This window comes from Bos taurus, chromosome X (genome assembly GCF_002263795.3).
Source record: "Bos taurus isolate L1 Dominette 01449 registration number 42190680 breed Hereford chromosome X, ARS-UCD2.0, whole genome shotgun sequence".
NCBI classification, from domain to species: Eukaryota; Metazoa; Chordata; class Mammalia; order Artiodactyla; family Bovidae; genus Bos; species Bos taurus.
In genome coordinates this window covers 77,055,718-77,083,070 of record NC_037357.1, presented here as the reverse complement: position 1 = coordinate 77,083,070, position 27,353 = coordinate 77,055,718, and the positions used below count along the sequence as shown (strand labels likewise).

The following is a 27,353-nucleotide window of genomic DNA, read 5'->3' as shown; positions in this document are numbered from 1 at the left end:
GAGATCAGTTGACTGCATTCATGTGGGTCTAGTTTTGGGCTTACACTCTTGTATTCTGTTCTACTGACCTGATTGTCTTTTCTTTCATCAGTAGCACAGTGTCTCTATTACTATAGCTTTACAGTAAGTCTTTAGTTAGAGTGTCTGTCCCATTACCTTGTTCTCCAATATTGTGCTGCCTATTTTGGATCTTTTGCCTCTCTATATAAAATTTAAAATCAGTATTTGATATCCACAAAATAATTTGCTGACATTTTGATTTGGATTGGATTGAGTCTGTTTGTTGCTGGTAAATTTGAGGTTCTTTCTTCCTCTAGTAAGAATTCAGAGAAGCAGCAGAGATTTTGAGAAAGTATAGTAGAAGTTGATTTAACCATGAATAAGCTCTCAGAGTGGGCTGGCAGGTGAGGAGCTGCCGCCCTTGGCCTTTTTGGCAAGTGGGTTATGAGGGGCAAAGAAATGAAGGGGTGGAATTTTCATTCCAGCTCCATTTTCCCGAGGGCAGGAGGGATTTTTGTCCTCATTTAGCTTATTTCCAAAGTATTATGGTGTTGGTGCATGATGCGTGTACTTATCTGTAAGGCTAATGGTTTCGTTATCAAAATAGGATTACAATGAGAAAAAGGTTGCATTTGGACTCAGGAGATTCCTGCCTTTCCCCACTTTTTTGGCTTCTGCTGGGACCCTAATCATCCAATTTCCAGTCATTCTGAAGGTTCCTGTTTTTCTTTGTCTGTCTATGGACCCCTGCGGTTTACAAGATGCCTGATTTCCTGCCACCTGGCCCCTGCCCCCATTTCTCTGCTCATACCTGGCTACCTGCCTGCTTTAACATTCACTGAGTTTGGAAGAACTGACATGTTGACGATATTTACTCTTCCTCTCCATACACATGAAATGTAACTCTGCTTATTTAATTATTTGATTTCTATTATCAGAATTTTGTAGTTTTCCTCATATAGATCTTATACATATTTAGATTTATATCCTTATTTTGAGGGGTGCAAATGTAAACATTATTGTGTTTTTAACTTCAAATTCCACTTTTTTATTGCTGGTATATAAGAATGCAATTGACTTTTGTATCCTGCAACCTTGGTGTAATTACTTACTAGTTCCAAGTTTTTAAAATTTATTTATTTTTTGGGGTTAATTCTTTAGGATTTTCTACATGGCTGGGCGTGTCATCTCCAAACAAAGTTATATTTCTTCCTTCCCAATCTGTATTCCTTTTACTTCCTTTTTTTAAATCTTTTTTTTTGTTGTTTTACATTAACTGAACTACCAGTGCTGTGCTGAAAAGGAATGGTGAGAGGGGCCTTCTTTGACTTCTTGTTGATGTGGAAATTCTTCTAGTTTCACACCATTAACTGTATTAGTTGTTTTTTTTTTTTTTTTTTGTAGATGCTCTTTATCAAGTTGAGGAAGTTCCCCTATATTCCTAGTTTGCTCAGAGTTTTTATCATAAATGAATATTGGGTTTTGTTGGATGCTTTTTCTGTATCTATTGATATGATCATGTGATTTTTCTTTAGTTGTTGATGCAGTGGCTTACATTCATTGATTTTTCTAACATTGAATTAGTCTTGCACACTTGGAATAAACCCCACTTTGTCATGGTGCATGTGAAAAAAGTGAGTGTTAGTCACTCAGTAATGGCCGATTCTTTGCGACCTCATGGACTGTAGTCTGCCAGGCTCCTCTGTCCATCAAATTCTATAGGCAAGAATACTGGAGTGAGTAGCCATTCCCTTCTCCAGGGGATCGTCCCAACCAGGGAATCGAATTTGGGTCTCCTGCATTATAAGCGGATTCTTTACCATCTGAGCCACCAGGGAAGCCCCTTATGGTGTATAATTCTTGTCTTATTTTGTTGGATTCAGAATGCTAATTTGTTGAGGATTTGTGTATCTACATTAATGAGAGATATTGATGTATGGTTTTCTTGTAATGTCTTTGTTTTTGGTATTAGGATAATGTTGGCCTCCATAGAATGAGGGAATACTCCCTCTGCTTCTATCTTCTGGAAGAAATTGTAGAGAATTGGTATAGTATCTTAAATGTTTGAGTAAGTTCACCAGTGAACTCATCTGAACTTGGTGCTTTCTGTTTTGGAAGGCTATTAATTATTGATTCTGTTTCTTTAATAGATATAGGCCTAATAGAATCATCTATTTTTTATTCTATCAGTTTTGGCAGATTGTTTCTTTTAAGAAATTGGTCTGTTTCATCTAGATTATCAAGTTTGTAGTTATAATTACTCATACTGTTGCAGGAAGGGGGACCCCTTCCAGGGCCTGAAACTGGGCTCTTGTCTAACACTCGGAAATGAATTGTCAGAGGAGACACATGTGCTGACAAAGCAAGAGAGTTTATTGGGAAAGGGCGCCTGGGTGGAGAGCAGGAGGGTAAGGGAACCCAGGAGAACTGCTTTGTCACATGGCTTGCAGTCTCGGGTTTTATGGTGGTGGGATTAGTTTCTGGGTTGTCTTTAGCCAATTATTCTGACTCAGAGTCCTTCCTGGTGGTGCACGCCTTGTTCAGCTAAGATGGATGCCAGAGAGGAGGATTCTGGGAGGTGGTTGGACATGTGGTGTCTCCTTTTGACCTTTCCCAAACTCTTCCAGTTGGTGGAGGCTTATTAGTTCCGTGTTCCTTACCAGAACCTCCTGTCATAAAACAAGTCATGCAAATGGTTACTATGGTGCCTGGCCAGGGTGGGTGGTTTCAATCAGTGTGCTTCCCCTAACAATACTTTTCTCTTATCCTCTTAATGTCCATGGAATCTATAGTGATGCCCACCCCCCCATTCATTTCTGATACTAGTAATTAGTGTCTTCTCTTTTTTTAATTCATAGTTATCTTTGCTGGAGGCTTATTGATTTTTTTGCTATTTTGAAAATATCAGCTTTAGGTTTTACTGATTTTGTCTATTTGCTATTTTTAATTTGATTTCTGCTGTGTTTTTTTTTAAGGTTTAATTTGTTCTTTTCTAGTTTCCTAAAGTGGAAGCTTAAATTTTTCGTTTTAGACTTTTATTTGTTTCTAATATAGGCATTCAATATATAAATTTCCCTTTAAGCACTGCTTACATTGTATCCTGCAACTTTTAACAAATTGTATTTTTATTTTCATTTAGCTCAACATTTATTTTAAATTCTCTTGAGATTTCTTCCTTGATCCATGTGCTACTTAGAAGTGTGTTATTTAAAATGCATGTATTTGGGAATTTCTCAGTTTTCTTTTAGTTATCAATCTAGTTTAATTTTACTATAGTCTGAGAGCATATGTACAGACCTCAGAAGGGCTATTCTTACCTATCTCTTTTCCTGGTTCTCTCTGGTAAACTTATAACTGATGTTCTTTCAGAGTGTTGCTCTCATGCAGTTACCAGTCTCCTTTTAATTGCTTGCTGCTGCTGCTAAGTCGCTTCAGTCCTGTCCGACCCTGTGCGACCCCATAGACGGCAGCCCACCAGACTCCCCCTTCCCTGGGATTCTCCAGGCAAGAACACTGGAGTGGGTTGCCATTTCCTTCTCCAGTGCATGAAAGTGAAAAGTCAAAGTGAAGTCGCTCAGTCATCTCCGACTCTTAGGGACCCCATGGACTGTAGCCTACCAGGCTCCTCTGTCCATGGGATTTTCCAGGCAAGAGTACTGGAGTGGGTTGCCATTGCCTTCTCCACTTAATTGCTTACCACCTTAATTTCTATTCTTTTTAAGAGTACTTTTTGGATTCAGCTTTCCTCCAGTGTGTTCCAAATTCACTTGGTTCCCTTGGTGATACGTCTGTGCTCTTTTATTATAGCCTATTCCTACCCCTTGGCAAAACCTCTGCACTGTTGATCTGGAGCTGAGGATGGAAGAAGTGGCTTGCTTTTCTGAGTGACACACTTACTTAGTGAGCAGGGGTGCTTACCTAGGGTAGTAGCTTCTGGTTTTCCTAAATGATTGTCACCCTTTAGGTAAATTTTCCCTTTGTGCTATGTCTTTGAGGTCTCTTTCCATTTTATTGTCCTACTGTTATCTGCAAAAATACCATTTAAAAAAATCTACAAAAAGATTGCTGAGATTTTGAATGGGATGACATTAAATCTAGATGAGATTGGGTAGATTTGATACCTTACTAAATCTTCTGATTCATAGACATGGTATTTCTCCCTATTTATCTAAATCTTCTTTGATTACTTCATTAATATTTTGTTGTTTTTAGCTACAGATGCTGTACACATTTTTATTAAGAACTTCAGTTTTTGGATGGTATTATAAATTGTGTTATTTTTATTTTTTTATTTCTTTATTTTAAACTTCTAATATTTGTAGCTATATATAGGAATATAATTGACTTTTATTGACCTTATATTCTTCAACCTTGCTAAATTCACTTTTTAATTCTAAGGCATGGTTTTTTTTTTTGGTAGATTATTTGAGATTTTCTGGATGGACACATTTTTTCTGCAGATAAAGAAATAAAGGCCTTTAAAATTTCTTCTTTTTCAACATGTGTGTCTTATAATTGTTTTTCTTGCTTTATTGATCTGATAGACCTTCCAATACAATGTTGAGTAGGGTAGAGAGGAAGGGGATACTTTCCTTCTTTCCTGTATCTGTAGTTGTAGGTCTTACATAGATGCCCTTTATTTGTTTAAGCACTTCCCATTCTGTTTATAGTTTTGTGAGTGTTTCACCATGAAAGTATGAATTTTTCAAGTTTCTTTTTCTAAATTTATAGAGATGGCTGCATGGTCTTTCTTATTTATTTATTTATTTAAAAATATTTGTTTCTTTACGCTAGGTCTTACTTGCGGCATGCAGGATCTTTAGTTGCAGTGTGTGTGATCTTTAGTTGCAGCATGTGGGATCTAGTTCCCTGACCAGGGATGGAACCTGGGCCCTCTGCATTGAAAGCATGGAGTCCTAGCCATTGGAGCACTACAGAAGTCCCCATGTTCTTTATTTAAATTGTTGATATGGAATTTCATTGATTTTTGAATGTTGAACCAACTTTACATTCCTTAGATGAAACCCACTTGATTGTGATATTTTTTAATACTACTAGATTTGATCTGCTAACATTTTGTGACAGTTTTTATATCTGTTATGTTCATTAGAGATATTGATTTGTAATTTTCTGATAATGTTTCTCTCCGGATTTGTGAGTAGGGTTGTAGTATTGGTTTCATATTTGGATCCTGTTCACTCCTTTTCTTTTTAATGGAATTGATTGTGTGGAATTGGTGTTATTTCTTCCTTGATAGGTAGAATTCACCAATGAAACCATCTAGGCTTGGATTTTTCACCTTTAGTAGGTTATTAACTTCCCAGTCCAATTTATTTACAAGATATAGGGGTATTCAGATTTTCCTGAGCAAGTTTTGGTAGTCTACATCTTTCAAATAATTATTCCATTTCATGTAATTTATGAAATTAATAAGAATAAATTGTTTGTAGTATTACTTTATTTTCCTTATAAAGTCTTTGGCATTATTTGTAATACTGATAATTTATAGTTTCTTTCTCTTCTGTGGTTTCTTTCTTGTTGTTTATTTTGGTCAGCCAACCCTGGGCACAGTTGAAAATCTATGTATAGCTTATAGACAATTTGTCTATATCTGCGAATCTGCGAATTCAACCAATTGTGGATCATGTAGTATGTATTTACTATTGAAAAACAACTTTGTTGCTTTCTAAAGATTTATTTGTTGTTTATTTTTGGCTGCATTGGGTCTTTGTTGCTTTGTGTGGACTTTATCTAGTTGCGATGAGCAGAGTCTACTCTAGTTGTGATGTGTGGGCTTCTCATTGCTATGGCTTTTTTTGTTGTGGAGCTCGGGCTCTAGGATGCATAGACTTTAGTAAAATTGTGGCACATGAGCTCAGTAGTTGTGGTGAGGCATGGGATTAGTTGCCTCAGCATGTGGAATCTTCCTGGACCAGGGATCTAACCTGTGTCCCCTGAATTGACTGGTTTCCCAATAGCTCAGTTGGTAAAGAATCTGCCTGCAGTGCAAGGAGACCCCAGTTCAATCCTGGGTGGGGAAGATCACTGGAAAAGGGATAGGCTACCTACTCCAGTATTCTTGGGTTTCCCTTGTGGCTCAGCTGGTAAAGAATCTGCCCACAATGCAGGAGACCTGGATTTGATCCCTGGATTGGGAAGATGCCCTGGAGAAGGGAAAGGCTACCCACTCCAGTGTTCTGGCCTGGAGAATTCCATGGGGTCGCAAAGAGTTAGACATAACTCTTTGAGCGACTTTCACTTTCACTTCTTAACTACTGGACCACTAGGGAAGTCTGAAAAAAACTTTGTGTAAGTAGAGCCATGCAGTTGAAACCTGTGTTAGTCAAGGTTTTTAATGAACCAACTTTTGGTTTTATTGATTTTTTTTTTTTTTGGTGTTTTTGTTTTTATATCTGTTTTAGATTTTACTATTTTCTTCCTTTTGCTTGCCTTTATTTGCTCTTTCTCTAGTTTCTGTAACACAAACTTTGGTTATTGATTTTAGGTCTTTATTATTTTCCGGTATAGGTATTTAGTGCTGTGAAGTGAAATGAAGTGAAGTGAAAGTTGTTCAGTCGTGTCCAACTCTTTGTGACCCCATGGACTATACAGTTCATGGAATTCTCCAGGCCAGAATACTGGAGTGGGTAGCCTTTCCCTTCTCCAGGGGATCTTCCCAACCCAGGAATTGAACCGGGGTCTCCTGCATTGCAGATGGATTCTTTACCAACTGAACTATCACGGAAGCCCCTTTCTATTAGCACTGCTTTAGCTGCATCCCACAGATTTTTATGTATTATATTTTCATTGTCTTTTAGTTCAGTGTCTTCAGTTTTAATTTTCCTAGAGATTTTCTCTTTGATCTCTGTTATTTAGACATTTGTTGTTTAATTTCCATTTATTTGGGAATTTTCCAGATGTGTCTCTGTTGTTGATTTCTAGATTAATTTTATGTTCTAGAATGCCCTTTATATTACTATTTTTTTAATTCAGTGAGATTTGTTTTATAGATCAGAATATGATCTGGCTTCATCAGTATAAACATATGTATTTTAGAAGAATATGTATTTGTTGTGTTGTTTGGTGTGTTCTATAATTATATCAAGTTGGTTGATAGTTTTGTTCAGGCCTTCCATATTTTTTCTGGTTTTCTGACTGTATTAACTTTTGAGAGAACAGTGTTGGCTGCATTAGGTCTTAGTTGCGGCACAGGGGTTCTTCGAGAGAGAGCAATGTTGAAATGTCAAAATATTTTGATTTTCTTTTTTTTTCCTTTCACATCTATCATGTCTTCTGTATTTTTAAAATCTTGTTAGGTACATATGCATATGGAGTTATTGTATCTTTTGAGAGATGTCATTCCTTTATCTTTCCATATCTGCCAGTAAGTTGGTGGTTGGGTTTTTGTGTGTATGCTCAATTGCTCAGTCATGTCCGACTCTTTGCAACCCTATGAACTATAGCCTGTGAGGCTTCTCTGTCCATGGGGATTCTCCAAGCAAGAATACTGGAGTGGGTTGCCATGCCCTCCTCCAGGGGATCTTCCTAATCCAGGGATCGAACCCAGGTCTCCCAGACTGCAGGCAGATTCTTTACCATGTGAGCCACCTTTTAAGTCAAATAATTAGAGTAAATAGATACGTGACTTGGCTATCCATATGACAATGTCCATCTTTCTTTTGGTGCTATACCATTCCAATTTTAAAAATTGACTTTTTTTTTTTGAGATAAAACTTACATACCATTTAATTTGATCATTTAAAGTATACAATTAAGTATTTTTTATTAAATATAATGAGTTCTGCAAGCATTACCCTAATTCCTTTTTATAACATTTTCACCATCCCAGTAGCATTCCTCATATTAGTTTACATTTAATTTCGGTTCCTGCCTCTAACTACTGGCAAACACTAATCTACTTTTGCTTCTGTAGATTTGCCTTTTGTGGACCTTTTATACAACTGGAATAATATAATATGTAGTCTTTGTATTTGATTTCTTTTACGTAGATTATTTATTTAAAAATTCATCTGTATTTTTATATGTATCAACATTTCACTTGTTTGTAAATACGATTCAGTTGTATGAGTATACCAGTTTTTGCTTCTGCATTAAACACTTGTGAGTTTAGATTGTTTCTATTTATTGGCTATTATAGATTATGCTTCTGTGAGCATTCACATGGAAATCTTTGTGTGGATATTTTCACTTCTCTTATGTATGAATTTTAGGATCATATTGGATGATTTATCTTTAACTTTTTAAGGAATTTCCAAATTCTTTTTCAAATTAACTTTTAATATTACATTCCCACCAGCAGTGTAGTATGGTTAATGATTTTTACATTTTTCTCTAAATATGTTACTGCATTCTGTTGTAGTAAAATTGCATCTCATTGTACTTTCAATTTGCATTTTCTTAATGACTAATGAATTATGGAATATTTCCTTTTTTTTTTGGCTCCGCCCTGCTGCTTGCCAGATCTTAGTTCCCTGACCAGGGATTGAATTCGTGCCCTTGGCAGTGAAAGTGAGGAGTCCTAACCACTGGACTACCAGGGAATTCCCTCCATGTTTTTATTAGCCTTTTATATATCTTTTTTTGCTGGAATGTCTGTTTAAATATTTTGTCAAATTTTTAAGTACATTGTTTCCCTTCTCATTATTGAGTTATTATAACTTTTGGTATAATTTGGATATTAGACTCTTAGCAGATAAGTGATTTGCAAGTAAAGTTGACCCTTGAACAGTGCAAGGGTTAGGGGCACCAATCCTCCAGGCAGTTGAAAATCCATATATTAACTTTTGATTTCTCAAGAGCTTAACCAAAAGCCTTACCTAGAGTCGGACACGACTGAGCGACTTCACTTTCACTTTTCACTTTCATGCATTGGAGAAGGAAATGGCAACCCACTCCAGTGTTCTTGCCTGGAGAATCCCAGGGATGGGGGAGCCTGCTGGGCTGCCGTCTATGGGGTCACACAGAGTTAGACACGACTGAAGTGACTTAGCGTAGCGTAGCGTAACAAATATTTTATATGATATATGTGTTATATACTTATTCTTACAATAAAGTAAGCTAAAAGAAAGAAAATGTTATTAAGAAAATCATAAGGAAAATACATTTATGGTACTCTACTGTATTTATCGAGACCATAAGCATATGTCATCTGTTTACAAGATTTCTATCAGTATCTCCATCAGTATTGTACTGATGTGCCAAGTCGCTTCAGTCATATCCAACTTTGCAACCCTATGGACTGTAGCCTGCCAGGCTTTTCTGTCCATGGGAATTCTCCAGGTAAGAATCCTGGAGTGGGTTGCTATGCCCTCTTCCATATTACTGACAATAGATACCAAAAATGAAAACATAATGTAAACACAAAAGTTAATATATATTTATAGGTATAATGATTCATGCATTGACAGTGAAGAAGCAGCAGTATGATTGCTTTATGGTAGCCTAGTGTAATCAATATGATAACCTATATTATACTGAATGAAGTGTTATTAAAACTTCATGGTATAAAGTATTACAGTCATATTCATTTTACAGTCAAATTCATAATACAGTATTGGAAACATTGTTGCATTTAAATACACCTCTGATGACAAAAAGAGATGCACATTTTCTCTAATTATTAACATAAGAGAGACAAGTATACTGATTAGTGATGTAGTTCTTTAAAGCAAAGTTATGAAACAGTAATCAAACTAACCCCCAAATGTAGAACTAATAAGCAAGAATAAGAAGGATGCAGGATACATTTTGAATATACAAAAGTCAATAATTGGCTTACATACCAGGAATGAACAATTGGAATTTTCAATAAAAAAAATTCCCATTTCCAGAGACATCCTTGGTAGTCCAGTGGCTAAGACTCCGCACTCCCAATGCAGGGGGCCTTGGGTTGATCCCTGGTTGGGGAACTAGATTCCACATGCCACAACTAAGAGTTTGCATGCTGCAACAAGGATCGAAGATCCTGGATGCCACAACTAAGACCCAGTGCAGTCAAATAAATTAAAAAAAATACCATTTCCAGTTGCACCAAACAAAAATGTAGTACTTAGGTATAAATCTAACAAAATATGTACAGGATCTGTTGATGAAAAACCAGAAAATACTAAGGAAAGAGATCAAATAAGATCTAATTAAATGGAGAGATACTTTCTGTTCATGGTTTGGAAAGCTCAATATTGTCAAAATGTCAAATTTTTCTACCTTGAGCTATAGAGTCAATGTAATTTGCATCAAAATTCCACCAAAATATTTTGTTGATAAGCTGACTAAGCCTTTTATGGAAAGGCTAATTATCTATAACAGGTAACAGTGCAGAAGAAGCATAAAGTTGGTTTCGATACCACTTGGTTTAAAAACTTACTGTATATATAAAGCTGTAGTTATGACAGCAGCATGCAGCTAATAAGAGGATAGGCACATGCATCAATAGAATAGAATAGACAACTCAGAAATAATCCATACAATATAGCAAAGTAATCTTTGAGAAAGGCAGAAAAGCTGTAAAATGGTAAAAGGATAGTCTTATCAACAAGTACTGGAATAATTGTATATCCACAGGTTAAAAAGTGAACCTACTTTGAGACCCTCACCCTTTTACAGAAATGAATTGAAAATGGAACATACACCTAAGTAGAAAATGGAAAATTGTAAGACTTCTGAAAGAAAATACAGGAGAACATGTGATTTGGGGTTTGGTGCAGAGATCCAACCAGTCCATTCTAAAGGAGATCAGCCCTGGGATTTCTTTGGAAGGAATGATGCTCAAGCTGAAACTCCAGTACTTTGGCCACCTCATGCGAAGAGTTGACTCCTTGGAAAAGACTCTGATGCTGGGAGGGATTGGGGGCAGGAGGAGAAGGGGACGACAGAGGATGAGATGGCTGGATGGCATCACTGACTCGATGGACGTGAGTCTGAGTGAACTCCGGGAGTTGGTGATGGACAGGGAGGCCTGGCGTGCTGCGATTCATGGGGTCGCAAAGAGTTGGACACGACTGAGCGACTGATCTGATCTGATCTGATGAGTTTACCAGTCCATTCTAAAGGAGATCAGCCCTGGGTGTTCTTTGGAAGAAATAATGCTAAAGCTGAAACTCCAGTACTTTGGCCACCTCATGGCAAAGAGTTGACTCATTGGAAAAGACTCTGATGCTGGGAGGGATTGGGGGCATGAGGAGAAGGGGATGACAGAGGATGAGATGGCTGGATGGCATCACTGACTCGATAGACGTGAGTCTGAGTGAACTCCGGGAGTTGGTGATGGACAGCGAGGCCTGGCATGCTGTGATTCATGGGGTCGCAAAGAGTCGGACATGACTTTGCAGCTAAACAACAACTTAAAACTCAACAATAAGAAAACAAGAAGACAAAATTGGGCAGAAGATCTGAACATTCACTTCACCAAAAAAAATACAGAGATGGCAAATGGGCCAATGAAAAGGTGCTGATTTGCAATTAGTGGAATTCAATTAAAAAAAGATATCCCTATTCCCATATTAGAATGATTAAAAAATTTTAAAACCTATACATGCCAATTGGTGACGATAGGAAACCTTATTTTTAGTGTACTTTTAAATTTTGCTCAATACTTTATAATATGCAGATTAACTTGAAACCATCTACTTCAGGTTAATACTAATTCATGTTCAATACTGTGTGAAATCTTCCAATAATATTATTATTATTTTTTGCATCCTCTCTTCTTTGTGCTATTGCTGTGCAAATGAGGTCTTTACATGTTATAACCCAAAGTACTGTTTTATAGTTGTTTTATCCTTGTATCTTTTATGCAGTTCTCTCTCTCTGTTTTATATTTTTATTTTTGGCCACACTGTGCAGCATTCAGGATCTCAGTTCCCTGACCAGGGATCGAGCCTTTGCCCCCTGCATTGGGAACATGGAGTCTTAGCCACTGGACTGCCAGAAAAGTGTCTATCCAGTTCTCTTTTAAATCATTTTAGAATTAAAGAGTAAAGCATTATATTCTATCATTTATTTTTACCTATATAGTTAAACTTTTCTGGCCCTGTTTATTTCTTTGTATAGATTTGAGTTAAAGTCATTTTTTTAAAAAACAGAATTTGCTCTTTTAGTGCCATTTTATGTTCATAGTAAAGTTGAAAGGATGGTACAGAGATTTCCCATATATTCCCTTTCCTCACATATGTAATGCCATTCTCATTATCAACATTCCCCACCACAGTGGTACTTCCGCTACAAGTAATGAACCTACATTAACCCATCATCCTCCAAGCCCAGTTTATATTAGGGTTCAGTCTTGCTGTTGTACATTCTGTGGGTTTGCACCAATTGATAATGACAGTATACTCAAGATTAAATTACTAATCAGAATCTCTGCCCTAAAAAATCCTCTGTGCTTTGCTTGTTTATCCCTCCCTCCATCCCCTAACATCTGACAATCCACTGATCTTTTTACTGTCTCTGTAGTTTTGTCCTGAACTTTTTTTTTTTTCCTCTTAGTTTTGTATTTTACTTTGGATAGTTTCTGTCAACCTATGTTCTAGTTTCCTGATTATTCATTTGTGTTGAATATAATTATGAGCCCATTAAAGGCATTCTTCATTTCTCTTAATGCATTTTTAATTTCTACCATTTTAATTTGATTGCTTCTTATAGTTTCTGCCTCTCTTCTGATATTACTTATGTGATCTTGTCTGTTGCCTACGTTTCAAACATGTTATACTAGTTATCTAAAATTTTCTGTTAGTTCCCACACCTTGTATCTGAATCTGGTTTTAAAGATTATACTTTTTCAGACATTTATTTTTATCACTCTTTTGATTTACATTATAATTTGTTGAAAGTCAGATATGTTATATAAGATAGTGGATATTGAAGTAAACATATTTCATTCTTTGAGAAAAACATACCTTTCCTTTGTCTAGGCTTTTAATGTGGAATTTTATAGCACACTAGTGAAAAATTAAAATTGGGAGCTTGATGTTTAAAATTTGCAGAACTTAATGAATTTAGAAGAAATTCAAGTTAACTCTCTGGTGATGTTTTATAAGTTTGTAGCATTTATACTACAAAGTATCAGAGCTTCAAATTGCACAAAGACTTCAGGAGGATATCTTGTATCTTTATAGACCTGGCTGCCTCTTTTTAAAATAGTCCTTTGCCTGGGTGGGCTGTTTATCTGCTTGAGCACCGAAGTTTCTTTTTTCTAGATTTGGTAAAGGAATTATGAACAACAGCATTAATTCTCCTGTAATAAATTGAAAGGAATTGGACCCTAATAGTACTATTGCCTGGAAAATCCCATGGACGGAGGAGCCTGGTAGGCTGCAGTCCATGGCGTCGCTACGAGTCGGACACGACTGAGCAGCTTCACTTTCACTTTTCACTTAAATGCATTGGAGAAGGAAATGGCAACCCACTCCAGTGTTCTTGCCTGGAGAATCCCAGGGACGGGGGAGCCTGGTGGGCTGCCATCTATGGGGTCGCACAGAGTCGGACACGACTGAAGTGACTTAGCAGCAGTAGCAGCAGTGAGAATTGGGCTTTTTTTTTTTTTTTTTAGTATTGGGCTTTTTTTGAAGCTTGTTACTATGTTATCTCAGTGCACTAGAGACTTTGGACCATATAATGATAACTTGTTTCTCTGTCCCTGCTTGGCTTTGGATTTCCCCCATTGCAATTCTTCCCAGAGAGGGTCTTTCCTCTTCAGTTTTCCCCTGTATATTATTTTAATTTTAAACTGGCTCTTTTATTCTGGGTCTTGTATGGCCTGTACAAGTTTTCTTGCACCTTCATATTTAATGCTGCTCGCAGCTTGTATTCATGTTCCTCCCCTAGGGCTAAAGGTTTTTTTTTTTTTTTTCTTCCTTACCCAGATGTAGTTGGTTTCCACCACTGGGTTTCCCCACATTGTGCATTAGGCTTTTGTTCCTTAGGGGAGATGGGCCTGGTATTAATTTTGGTCTGCCCTCTATTACTCTATCCAGTGCGTCAGGCCACAGGTTTTGTTGAGCTTACTTTGAGATTAAGAATTTTTTTTTTTTGTAAGAGAGATAGAAGAGATACCTCCTGCAGGATTTCACCCATAGTTGCTGCTCCCCCTTCCCCATACAGCACAAATGGAATCTGTCTCTGTGATCTTCCCTGGGGCCACCTGTTGATAAAGACTGCAGGCCAGTACAGCCTGACACCTGTTTTTGAAACCTTGAGGGGCTTCTTGTTCTCATGGAGCCCTGCATTTGTCCATTAACGATTGATTATAATTTTTAGTATAATATTCCTACCTGCTTTTATATGACTTTCTGTGGCATTATTCCAGTAATCAGTTGCTCAGATTCTATCATTCCCTGTAGGCACCTTCTCTTCTCTAAATTTCTTCATAACTCTTTGCCACAGTGGCTTAACTTTAAGGTCAAGAAAATCACTAATTTGCAGTTGTCAAGCTTTTTTTCTTCTCTTAAGGAACATAGTGATGCTGTTTCTAATGTATCTGAGCTTTGTCATCTTTGTTACTTTTGTTTGTTGATATTGTTTCATTTGCATTATTTCAACTTTTTTTCAGTATTCCATGGACAGGACTGAGCAACTTAACTTCAAAACTTAATGTTCTTTTTAAAACTTTTGGTTGCATCTCTTCAATTTATTTTGTTGTTATTGCTGTAGAGATTACAATATACAGACCTAGTAATCACCTAACAGTTAGTATAGATGTAATGTTTTACCACTTCAGGTAAAACACACACTTAGATCTCTTTAAACTCCCTCATTTTTTAAAAAGTAGTTGCCATGTGTCTTCAGTTCAGTTCAGTTCAGTTCAGTCGCTCAGTCGTGACCGACTCTTTGCGACCCCATGGACTGCAGCATGCCAGGCCTCCCTGTCCATCACCAACTCCCAGAGTTTACTCAAACTCATTTCCATTCAGTCAGTGATGCCATCCAGCCATCTCATCCTCTGTTGTCCCCTTCTCCTCCTGCCCCCAATCCCTCCCAGCATCAGGGTCTTTTCAAATGAGTCAGGTCTTCGCATCAGGTAGTAAAAGTATTGGAGTTTCAGCTTCAGCATTGGTCCTTCCAATGAATATTCAGGACTGATTTACTTTTATGTGTTTTGAAAGCCCACCAGACTGTATTATGATTCCTTTCATATTTTAGAGTCTTATATATTGTAAAGAACTTATTTAGGAGAAGAAAAATGGTCATTTAGTCACTTACCAGTTCTGTTGTTCTTCCTTCATTCTTAAAGGTCCTAGCTCCCTCTGGTCATTATTTATCTTCAAGACTAAAGAACTCTATCATTTCATCTCAATGCTGCTTGAAATGAATTTTCTTCATTTTCCTGCATCTTAAGAATGTGTTCATTTCACCTTCATTCCTGGAGGACGTTTTTATTGAATACAGAGATATTAGATAAGGAGACCATTATCTATTCTTTCAGCACTTTAAATAAAGATACTTTTCTACCATCTATCTCCTCCATTGTTTCACATGAGAAATTTTTAGTTGTTTAGAATCAGTGTTTCCCCATAGGAAAAGTGTTGATTTTTGTAGCTGCTTGCAAGTTTTTTCTTTATTTTTCTTTTTTTAGCAGTTTAATATTTTTGAATGATTTTTCTTTCAGCTTATCTTGTTTGGGCTTGCTGAGGTGATTGAATATATATATATATATATATATTTATATTTATATTTATCTTTCAATCAAATTTGGGAAATTTTTGGCTCCTACAAATATTTTTTCCTGCAGTATACTGTTTTCCTCATTCTGGTATCTGAAGACTTGTATACCAGACTTTTTTATATTGCCCAACGGGCCTGAGTCTGTTTTGTTTCAGCCTTTTTTTGTTGTTGTTCTGTTATTCAGATTGGGTAATTTCTGTCTTCGAATTCAGTGACTGTTTTTCCCTGTTTCCATTCTGCTATTGAGATGTTAAGTGAATTTTTTGTTGTTGTAGGTGATTTTTTTTTAGTTAAACATTTTTCAATTTAGTTCTTTCTAAGTGTTATTGAGATATAATATCATACCAAAAAATTATTCACTGTATGTGCACAGTTCACTTATTTTCATTAAATTTGTGTACAGTGTGCAGCCGTTACCACAATCCACTTTTAGGACATTTCACTATTGCCAAAAACTCTTCAGGCCTGTCTATATTCAGTCCCATTCTGTCCTCAGCCCCAGGCTACCACTGATCTATCTAAAATGAGCCTTTTCTGGATATTTCATATTAATGAAATTATATAATGTTTATATAGTTTGACCGCCCCCCCCTTCACTTATTAAAGTCTTTTTTCTTTTCTTTGTTTTTTTGGCCATGCTACAAGGCTTGCTGCTGCTGCGTCGCTTCAGTCGTGTCTGACTCTGCGACCCCATAGACGGCAGCCAACCAGGCTTCCCGTCCCTGGGATTCTCCAGGCAAGAACACTGGAGTGGGTTGCCATTTCCTTATCCAGTGCATGAAAGTGAAAAGTGAAAATGAAGTCACTCAGTCGTGTCCGACTCTAGCGACCCCATGAACTGCAGCCCACCAGGCTCCTCTGTCCAAGGGATTTTCCAGGCAAAAGTACTGGAGTGGGGTGCCATTGTCTTCTCCGGCTACAAGGCTTACAGGACCTTAATTCCTCCAGGGATTAAACCTGGGACCAAGGCCATGAAAGCACTGAGTCCTAACCACTGGACTTCCTGGGAATTCTCAAAATCTTTTTGAGGTTGATCCTTGTGGTAGCATATCACAATATTTTATTCCTTTTTTAGAGCTGAATATTATTCAGTTTATAAATATACTACATTTTTGTTTTTTCCATTTGGCACTTGACAAAGTTTATTTGTTTCCCTTTTTTGTTTTTCTTTTATCTGTTAATAAATGTTGCTTCAAACATTGATGTACATCTTCTTGTATATTTTCATTTCTCTTGTGTAATTTTTTTTTGGAGTAGATTATCTGGGTCATATTTGTTTAGCTTTTAAAGAAACTGCAAACTGTTTTCCAAACTGCCTATACTGTTTTACATTCCCACCTACAATATATGAAAGTTCACATTTCTCCACATCCTCATCATCACTTGTTACTGCCTGTGTTTTTTATTATACCCATTTTAGTTTGTGTGAAGTGGTATTTTGTTGTGGTTTTATTTTGCATTTCGTTAAGCTTAATGAGGTTGAGCATCATTTCATTTGCTTATTGCTAACTCATATGTATTTGAAGGAATAACATTTAAACCTTTTCTCCATTTCTAATTTTTTTTCTAATTGTATCTATAGAATTTGAACACAAAGTTAGCAAAAATAAGATTTTCAAGTATTTTCTCCCACTATGTAGCTTGTCTTTTCATTTTCTATAGTGTTTATCCATAGCACTAAGATTTTTAATTTTGATCAAGACCAATATATCAGTTATTTTCTGTATATAATCTTTTATCAATGTTGCACTGTCTTGTTTACTGTAAATTTAAGGTAAAGTTTTAAAATCTGGTAATGAGAGACTTCCCTGATGGTCCAATGGTGGTTAAGACTTCATGCTTCCAATGCAGGGGTAAGAGTTCCATCCCTGGTCGGGGAACTAAGACCTACGTGCCTTGGGGTGTAGCCAAAAAAAAAAAAAATCTGTGATGAAAGACCTAATAGTTTTGTTGTTTTTCAAAACTGTTTCAGGTATTCTGTATTATTTGCATTTAGGATCATTTGCTATTTTCTACCAAAAAAAAAAAAAAAGAAAGAAAGAAAGAAAACCTGTTGGGATTTTGACATAGATTGTATTGACTTTGTAGATCAGTTTGATGAGAGTGTTCTAATCCAAACATAGATTTTCATAACTTTCTTTCCATTTATATATATCTTTCAGTTTTTCCAAGCAGTGTTTTGTAGTTTTTAAGTATAAATCTTTTTATTTGTTTTTTGATGCTATTCAGAATGGAGCTCTCAATTTCATTTTTGGATGACTTACTGTAGTATAGAAATGCAATTGATTTGGGGGTTTAAATCCTGTAATCTATTGCTTCCTAATCTTTTTTGTTAGTTTTTTTTGTTTTATTATGGATTCCTTAGGACTTTCTACTTATAAGATTATTTCACTTGAAGATAAGTACAATTTTACTTTTTTTCTAATCTAATTTTCTTTAGTTTTTTCCCTTTATTTACTGCCAAGAACTTCCAATACAGTATTGAATAGAAGTGATAGGAATGGGGATTTTTGTCTTATTCCCTTTAGGAGAAAGCATTTAGTCTTTCACCTTAAGGATATTAGTAGCTATAGGTTTTTGTTTTGTAGATACCCTTTATTAGGTTAAATCAGTTTCTTTTCATTTTTAGATTTTTGAGTTGTAAAGCATTGAATGAGCTTGGAATTTAGTCAAGTGCTATTTTTATGTTCATTGAGATGATTATGTGGTTTTTCTTTTGGAATTCAATGTATTTAACTACATTTATTTTTTGAATTATGAAACATGTCTGAGTTTCTGGGATAAACCTTACTTTGTCAAGATGTTGTTAGATTAGATTTGCTCAAATTTTGTTAATTGTTGCATTTACTTTCATGAGGGAGATTCCTTTGTATTTTTCTTATGTCTTTGTGAGATTTTAGTATCAATATGATTGTGGCCTAATTTATTAAAACGAGTTGGGATGAAATACCTCTTTAATTTTCTGAAATAATGTTTGTAGAATCCATATTATTTCATCCTTACATATTTGGTAGAATTCACCAGTGAATTCATCTTAAGCTGATGTTTTCTTTTGGGGAAGATTTTTAATGTTTAATGTATACCTTTAGGTTATATACTTGTATTTGAGTGAGCTTTGATAGTGTGCATCTTTTAAAGAATATGACCATTCATCTCAGTCATTGAGTTTATTGACAAGAACTTGTTCTTAAAATTCACTTACCATTTTTTTATATGTATATAATAGGGTAATGTCACCTTTCTCATTTGTGGTAATGCTGTCCTGCTTTCTCTCATTTTCTCTGCTTTCTAATCAGCCTAGCCAGAGGTTTATTAAATTTCATAGATCTTCCCAAAGATCTACATTTTGGTTTCATTGATTTTCTTTATTACTTTATGTTATCAATTTCATTGATTTTTTGTTTTTATGCTGATTTTTGCCTCCTACTTACCTTTAGTTTAATTTGCCCTTTTGATAGTTTCTTAAGGTCAGGTCACTGAGTTAAGACTTCATATAGAGGTTTTATGCTATTTTCTCCTACGTACATCTTTGGTTGCACCCCATAAATTTTGATTTACTTTAATTTTTATTATGTTTAAAGTATTTCTAATTTCTGCATTGATTTCTTCTTTGATCCCTGAGTGTGCTGTTTAGCTTGCATATATTTGGGAGATATTCCAGAGATCTTTCTGTATTATTACCTATTTTAACTCTCATATAGTCAAAGAATATACTTTATGTTATTTGCATTCTTTCAAGTTTACTTAAGATTGTTTTATAGTCCTGATTATGATCTATCTTAAAAATGCTCAGTATGTACTTAAAAAAGGATGTGTGTTCTGCTGTTGGCTGAAGTGTTGCAGAAATATGAGCCAGGTCAAGTTAGTTGATTGAGTTGTTCAGTCTATATGTTTACTGATTTTCTATCCACTTTTTGTATCAATTATAGAGAGAAATATATTGAAATCTCTACATATAATTGCAATCAGTCCATTTCTTCTTGAAGTTCTGTTAATTTTTGCTTAATTTGTTTTGAGGCTTTTGTCATTGTTAAGTCTTTCTTAACCCTTTTATCATTATGAGATGACCTTCATCTATGGTAGGTAATGTTCTTTAGTCAGAAGTCTGCTTCGTCTGCCCCAAAGTCCTTGGTTTCTAGCAAATTGAGCCATGAAGAAAAAACAAACTTGGAGAAAATTGAGGAGAGGATCCAATCCAGATGATTGTTGATATTAAACTTGTTAAGGTTAGGCTATGAGTGCATGAAGTAGAAGAGTTGATGAAGATATAAAGACTTTGAATTTTTTAATATATCTGAAAATTCAGCTTTTTTCACTTGTGAAAATTACAGACCCCAGCTAAAGCAGAACTTGAATCCTTTTAAAAGATAAATTTAAGTTCCAAAATAACTTTTATGGTAAAATGCACCTTAAACAGAATTTGAAAGAAAACTAATTTGTGTTGCACACAAAAGGTAAAGGGTTTCTATTTCTAATATTTCAAAGAGTTTGCAAGAAAAATAGTCGATTAATGGGTAAAAGATATGAGTAAATAATTCCATGGACGTGCCTGTCCAAATCAATAATAAGTATGAAAAATATACTGAAGGAAATGCAGATTACATTTTAAGTGCAATACTTTCTTACCTGCTAGATTGGAATAAAACTAAATAGACAACTAGTATTGGCAGTGGTAAGAGAAGGGTACTTTTATATGTTGGCTGTGGAACTGTGAATTGTCACTGTCTGACCTGTAAGACCTTCCACTCAGGAAGCCTTGCCCCAAGCTCTTCTACTTTCTGGAGACTACACTTCTTACCTAGACTTCACATCAGTGGCTTTGAGTTCTTTGTTTCTGGTATCTGAGGAATTTATTTTTTTCTCTTTGATCTTTTATCAGTATGTTCTGTTTTATCCAGCATTTCTACTTTGAGTAGAAATCTGCCTACAATGCAGGAGACATGGATCCTTGGGTTGGGAAGATCCTCTGGAGAAGGAAAAGGCTACCCACTCTAGTATTCTGCCCTGGAGAATTCCATGGACTGGGGTCGAAAAGAATCGGACACGACTGAGTGACTTTCACTTTCACTTTCTACTTTGAGTTGTGTGAAGGGCAGTTTCCCATAGAACTCTAAGTTCACCATAGTGACTGGAATTCATCTTTAAAAATGTCTCCAAATTTGTTACCATATCACTCAAAAGAGAAAAGCTGTCTTTCAAGTATTAAGGAGATAGAAATAATCAAATATAAAATTATTCATGAAATTAGCATCCATGAACCTTTCTTGAAAAAGGTATATAACAGTGAAATATAGTCAATCAAGAAGTAAATAAAAATATAAAAATTCGTATTTAAGGTAAGTCAAGGAATGTTTAAAACTAAAACTTTTTCTCTGTTGTCTGGCTTCCTCTCTCCCATCTACTGTGCATTGTGTATCTGCATAACACATCGACCAAAGCTCCCCATTAGCAGAAATACCTGTTCAATCATGAGGAGCAACATTCTCCTAGCACCAACCAGACAACTCTTTAAAAGATAACATTCCTTCTTAATCTTGTATGGAGTCACAATGTCCACCACTTAGAGATCTGAATTGTGTAAACTATGTATGTCATTTAATGTACACCTTTCTGTCCCAAAAGTTTTGACCTCTCATGTGTGGAACAGTTTTCTGAGCTTTCTGAGAGGCTGTTACTGGGTTATACTCCTCAATTTGACTTGAATAAAATTTTCCTTTTCCTTCATAGATTGACTGTTGATTTTTTTGGTCAACAATAGGAATAGAATTAACTGTTATAAAAGGGCTGGTGGTAAACATTGAATCCATGGTAAGTAGAGGAAAAACTGAGGGAGTTAAGATTACGCTACAAAATGTGTTATAAAAAAAATAGAAATGAATGAGCCATAGAAATTTGTCCTTTTGTGAGGAGTTGTGGAAGTAATTATCCTCATTCTTCACTTTATGGCATCAGTACTTTGTAGACTTAAAAAAATGCAGAATGTAAGAGTTGTGAGTTAAGTTTTATTTGGAGTAGAATGAGGACTGCGGCCCAGGAGATATCACCTCAAGGAACTCTGAGAGACTGCTCCGGGAGAGGGAAGAGGTCAGGGGACAGACAGTATATACGTGATTTTGGTGAAGGGCGAGTACATGCTATCTAGTACATGTTTTTCTAGATTTCTGCTAGTCTCGTGAAGCTTTCATTAGTCACAAGGAACAGTTGTGTCACCATGAAGGATTTTAGTGCTTTTCTAGATATTAGAAAATACAAGAATTGGGCTCATAAAAAAAAAAAAAAAAGAATTGGGCTCATAAAATTGGTTCCTGAAAATACCTATCTGAAGACCTGTCCTACCAGTCTCCATACCCTTACCCCGCCCCGCTACCAGCACAGTTCACTTCAGTCACTCAGTCCTGTCCTCATTTCTGCTCTCCACACTGAACTCCTTTCAGGGGGTGTTGAAAGTCAGCAGCTGCAGCAGCACGTGATTTAATCCTTGTAGATAGCAAGTGCCAATTTGTAGTTGAAAACTTTAATATGTGATAAAAATATGTTTTATACACTAATGCTTTTTCATCCCAAAAGACTTTAAGATGTCATTTTGAAAGTTACATTTCTTGCAAAACAGCATCTGAAATTCAGCAAGTCCTTCAGTGTCATTTTATTTCTCTTCTTTTTTAAAACAAGTAAAGTAAGATTGAAAAAAACATAAAAGCTCATATAATCTCACTTTAAAACTTTGAAGTATAGTTTACATATATTAAAATGTATTGTGGAGAAGAAATTTTTCTCTAACCTTATAGATTTTTCTGGCCTAATATTTAAATTGAAATGATTGATTAATAGGAGAGTAACAGGAGAAAATCAAACAAAAGTTTAAGAATATGTGTACTTGCGACAGAGCCAGGAATACTAACTGGTCAAAATATGGCTGAAGCCTTCACTTTGAATACCATCTTTAGCTAAAGACAAAAGAGGTTGTTGGGGGTAGTGGTTTGGGACCTCACAGGGAAGGAAGGCAATTCACATGGAAATGGAAAAGCAAATATTTGGTATGTAAATGCAGACAACCTGACTGGGAGTAGACTCTTGATCTCTAGGTGTTGCTGAATTTCCTCCCATCACAGCTAGTCCATATTATTTGCAGATATTTCTGGTGATAGTTCTATTCCAGGAACAGGCCCTTAATCTATATTCTTTAGGTAGTTTCAGGATAGGTATGAAGAAAGTCTTCCAGAGTCTTCTGTTGTTTATAAATAATCAGCCAAAATTAATCCTCATGCCAAAGAGAAACATTTTGGGGTGGCAAATTTTGTACCCCTAAAGATTCATAAGTGTTTCATTTCCATTGCTTATGAAAGTTTCCTTGTGCTCCTTTACAATCAATTCACCTCTCCCTACCTAGCAGCAGTTAATGAAATTATTTGTAACTTTTTAATTTACCAATATTTTTCATTATCATTTTATTTTTTTCTATATTTTCTTTGTTTTATTGAGATATAATGGACATATAGCACTGTATAAGTTTAAGGCATACAGCATAATGATTAGACTTACATGCATCATGAAATGATTACCATAGTGAATTTGGTGACTATCCATACCTCATATAGATGCAAAATTAAAGAAATAAAATTTTTTCTTGTGATGAGGACTCAGGATTGGTTTACTCTTAAGAGTTTCCATGTATAACATATATCAATGTTAATTTATTTTGTTGTACCATACATCCCTAGAACTTATTTATTTTATATAAGTACTTATTTATCGTACCTTTTGACTGCCTTCATCCAGTCCCCCCAGCACCATCCTGCCAATCTCTGGTAGCCACACATCTGGTGTCTTTTTGTATGAGTTAGTTTATTTTGAAGTATAATTCACCCACAATACTGTTAGTTCCTGTTGTACAACAAACATACTGATTTCATATTTCTGTATATTTCAAAATGATCATCATGATAAGTTTACTTAGCATCTGTCACCATTCAAAGCTATTATATAATTATTGGCTATATTTCCCACACTGTACATTTCATAGCTATGACTCATTTGTCTTGCAGGTGGAAGTTTGCCCCTTTTAAACTTACCCTCATCTATCTCTCTCTTCGGCCCACTTATTCCCCTCTGGCAACCATGTGTTCTCTGTATTTATATTTCTGTATTGTTATATTTGTTCATTTGTTTTGTTTTTTAAATTTCACTTAGCATAATAATAATTGATGCTTTTGAACTGTGGTGTTGGAGAAGACTCTTGAGAGTCCCTTGGACAGTAAGGAGATCCAATCAGTCCATCCTAAAGGAAATCAGCCCTGAATATTCATTGGAAGGACTGATGCTGAAGCTGAAACTCCAGTACTTTGGCCACCTGATGGGAAGATCTGACTCATTTGAAAAGACCCTTATGTTGCAAAAGATTGAAGGCAGGAGGAGGAGGGGATGACAGGATGAGATGGTTGGATGGCATCACCAATTCAAGGGACATGAGTTTGAGTAAGCTTCTGGAGTTGGTGATGGACAGGGAAGCCTGGCGTGCTGCAGTCCATGGGGTTGAAAAGAGTTGGACACGACTGAGTGACTGAACTGAACTATAGCATAGTACCCTCTAGGTCAGATTTCATTTTTTTTTGGCTAAGTAATATTCTGTTTTGTGTGTGTGTGTGTGTGTGTTTGTACACATACCACATCTTCTTTATCCATTCATCCATTGAAGGGTCTGGAGTGTCCCAAACCTGATGTTGGTCAGCTGATGAGTGGGCTGGATCCTGGTAGGCGAGGTTGTGTCTCAGTCTTCCTGGGGCTAGTGCCAGTCTGTTTGTGTGCAGAGCCAGGTCCCACGGTTTTTGACTGCAGGGCCCTGGGAAATCCTGAAGCTGATGTCAACTTCTCTGGTGCATGAGGCTGGGGCCCAGCAGGTCCCAGAGTTGGTGCGGCCTCTGGTGCATGTGGTGGGTCTTGACAGTGGTAGGCTGTGGGGCTGTGGTGGTCCTAAGACTGGTGTCTTCTCACTGGTGGGCACAACCAGGGTGCAGGGGATCCTAGGGTTAGTGCCCACCCACTGGTGGGTGCAGCCTTGATGTCCTGGGGCTAATGCCCGTCTGCTGATAGCCAGAGCTGGGTCCTGGTGTCTCTGGCTGCAGGAACCTTGGGTCTCAGAGTTGGTGTCTGCCCACTCACTGGTAGGTGAGCTGGGTCTCTATGGCTGACTGTAAGCCCTCAGAGTCCCTGGACTAGTGCTGGTGCACTGGTGGGTGGCCTGTGTCTGAGGGTGGCTAGGTGCTGAAGGGGTCCTAAGGCCTGCTGGTGGGTGGGTCTGTGTTGCCATCTGGTTAGCTGCTTGACCTTAATCATCCCAGTATTGATGGTGACAGGCTGGTGGGTGGGCCCAGTTCCATCCCTAATAAGCTAGAGGGAAGATTCTAAAATGGTACTCTCCAGCACCAGTATCCTCCTGACAGAATGAGCTCCCCAAAATAGTTACTGCCAGCATGTGTGACCCCAGAATGAGCTATAGTTGCCTCCTGTCTCTCCCAGAGCCTCTGCAGGATCAGCAGGAGCGTCTGATCCAGGCTCCTTTCACATTATTGCTTCTTCCCAGGATCTCAGAGTATGTGAGATTTTGGGTGTGCCCCTTAAGAGCTGAATCTCTTCTACCCTCTGGTTCTCCTGGAAAGTAAGCCATCTAAATTTTTTAAATTAATTTATTTTTTATTGAAGGATAATTGCTTTACAGAATTTTGCTGTTCTCTGTCAAACCTCAACATGAATCAGTAATAGGTATACATGCTTTTGAAGCTCCCACCCATTTCCCTCCCCATCGCACCCCTCTAGGTTGACACAGAGTCCCTGTTTGAGTTTCCTGAAATTTTTAAATGAAATATTTCAAACAGAATATATTGAGAATGACAGAGTGAGTGCTTGTTATCACCACCCTGCTTTAACAAATCTTAAACCTTATCATATTCTGTTTCAGATTTTTAAAAACTTTAAACGGTGCAGTCAAAGCCCCTCTTCATCACATGCCACAAGTAAGTCCTATTCTGAAGTTGTATGTCCTTACCGTGGGCTTTTTAAAATACTTTCACTGCTTAGTTATATAGTAATAGTTTTTCCATGCTACTAAGCTTTATTAAAATCCTATCATATTTTATGTATCCATGACTTGGTTTTTTCACTCACCATTATTTTTGAGGTACAGGATATTCAGTAACTATGGAGCGGTGTAGCCATAGTAGCTATTTACAATGTCTTTTCTGGGATTCATCTATATTGATAAGTATATTAGTCTAGCCAATTCATTTCAATTACTGTATCATAGTGCACTTGGTGAAAATACAGTGGGTCTGTTATCCCACTGATAGATGTTTAGGTTGTTTCCAGTTATTTACTATGAAATACCAGGCTATAGTAAAATCTTTAGAGGACTTCTTATGCACAGATGAGAATTTCTGTAGTGTTTTTGTTAAAGTGAAATTATGTAGTATGTAAAGTGAAATATGTGTTACTCTTCAGAGTGATTGTCCCAATTTACATTCTCACCAAAGAATATGAAAATATTGGTTTCTCAGTAACATTTTCTTTCCTTTCCATATCCCTTTTCCCCTCTGCTTTTTCTTTGCAAACTTTGTTATTATTTTTAGAATTTGCCAGTATGATTGATATGAAATTATATCTTGTGCTTTAATTTGCCTTTCACTAATTATTAGTGATGTTGAAGATCTTTTCATATGCTTATTAATAATTCTGTTTACCTTTTCTGAATGTTTCTGTTTTTATCATTTACTGCTGTCTGTTGGGTTGTTTTGTCTTTTAATTTTGTTAATTGATTTGTGACCATATTATTTTTAATATTCTGGATTCCAGTCTATAGTAGTTTTTAAAAAATGTTCTGGATATCATTCCTTTAAAAATTTTTTTTCACTTGAAAATAATTTTAAACTTACAAAAACATACCAAAAGTAATAAAGGAACACATGTATTCTCTTATCAGGATTTGTCTGTTGTTTACATTTTCCACTACTAGTTTTATCTTTTGTGCTCCTCTCTTTCCACTCTGTATAAATTTTTTTTTTCTAGAATATTTGGTCCTTTACCCCTAAATACTTCAGTGGATACTTTCTAAGCAAAGTTCTTGTTTTTTTTTAATAACCACAGTACATTTGTCAACCTCATATTTTTAAGCTATTCTTCGCATTTCATAACAATGTTCTTTATAGCCTTTTTACCCTGTCTAGTCCTGAATCTAGCCTGCTGCTGCTCAGTCATTGCTAAGTGTCTAACTCTTTGTTACCCCATGGACTGTAGTCTGCCAGGCTCCTCTGTTTATGGGATTCTCCAGGAAAGAATACTGGAGTGGGTTGCCTTTTCCTTCTCCAAAATCCAGCCTACGGGTAAATATTACATTTAGTTGTCATTATCTTTTTAGTCTTCTTTAATCTGCAGCATTTCTACCATCTGCAGCATTTCTACAGCCTTGCAAAACTGTAGTGCAGTATGGCAACCAGAATATTCACATTGTTAGTGCTTCCATCAAAATGTAGTGAGACATCTTGAGATCATGAAAATATCTTGCATAAAAATATCCCCCTGTACTTTGCCTTTTCCCTTGCCCATTCTTTACTGTGATTGTTTTGGAACTCTAGTTCTGCCTTCACATTTACCGGTGAGGCCTCAGGATAATACTATAAGAACAAGAC

General features: G+C 36.4%; 1 pseudogene across 1 annotated transcript in view; it reads left to right on the top strand.

Annotated features, from left to right (window-relative positions):
• The window catches only part of LOC112445193 (NADH dehydrogenase [ubiquinone] flavoprotein 2, mitochondrial-like), a 193,909-nt pseudogene that overhangs the window by 40,791 nt on the left and 125,765 nt on the right, over positions 1-27,353 (top strand). Inside the window, exon 3 of the transcript XR_009493531.1 lies at positions 25,631-25,685. The product of XR_009493531.1 is annotated as an NADH dehydrogenase [ubiquinone] flavoprotein 2, mitochondrial-like (transcript). The remainder of the gene's footprint in view (positions 1-25,630; positions 25,686-27,353) is intronic.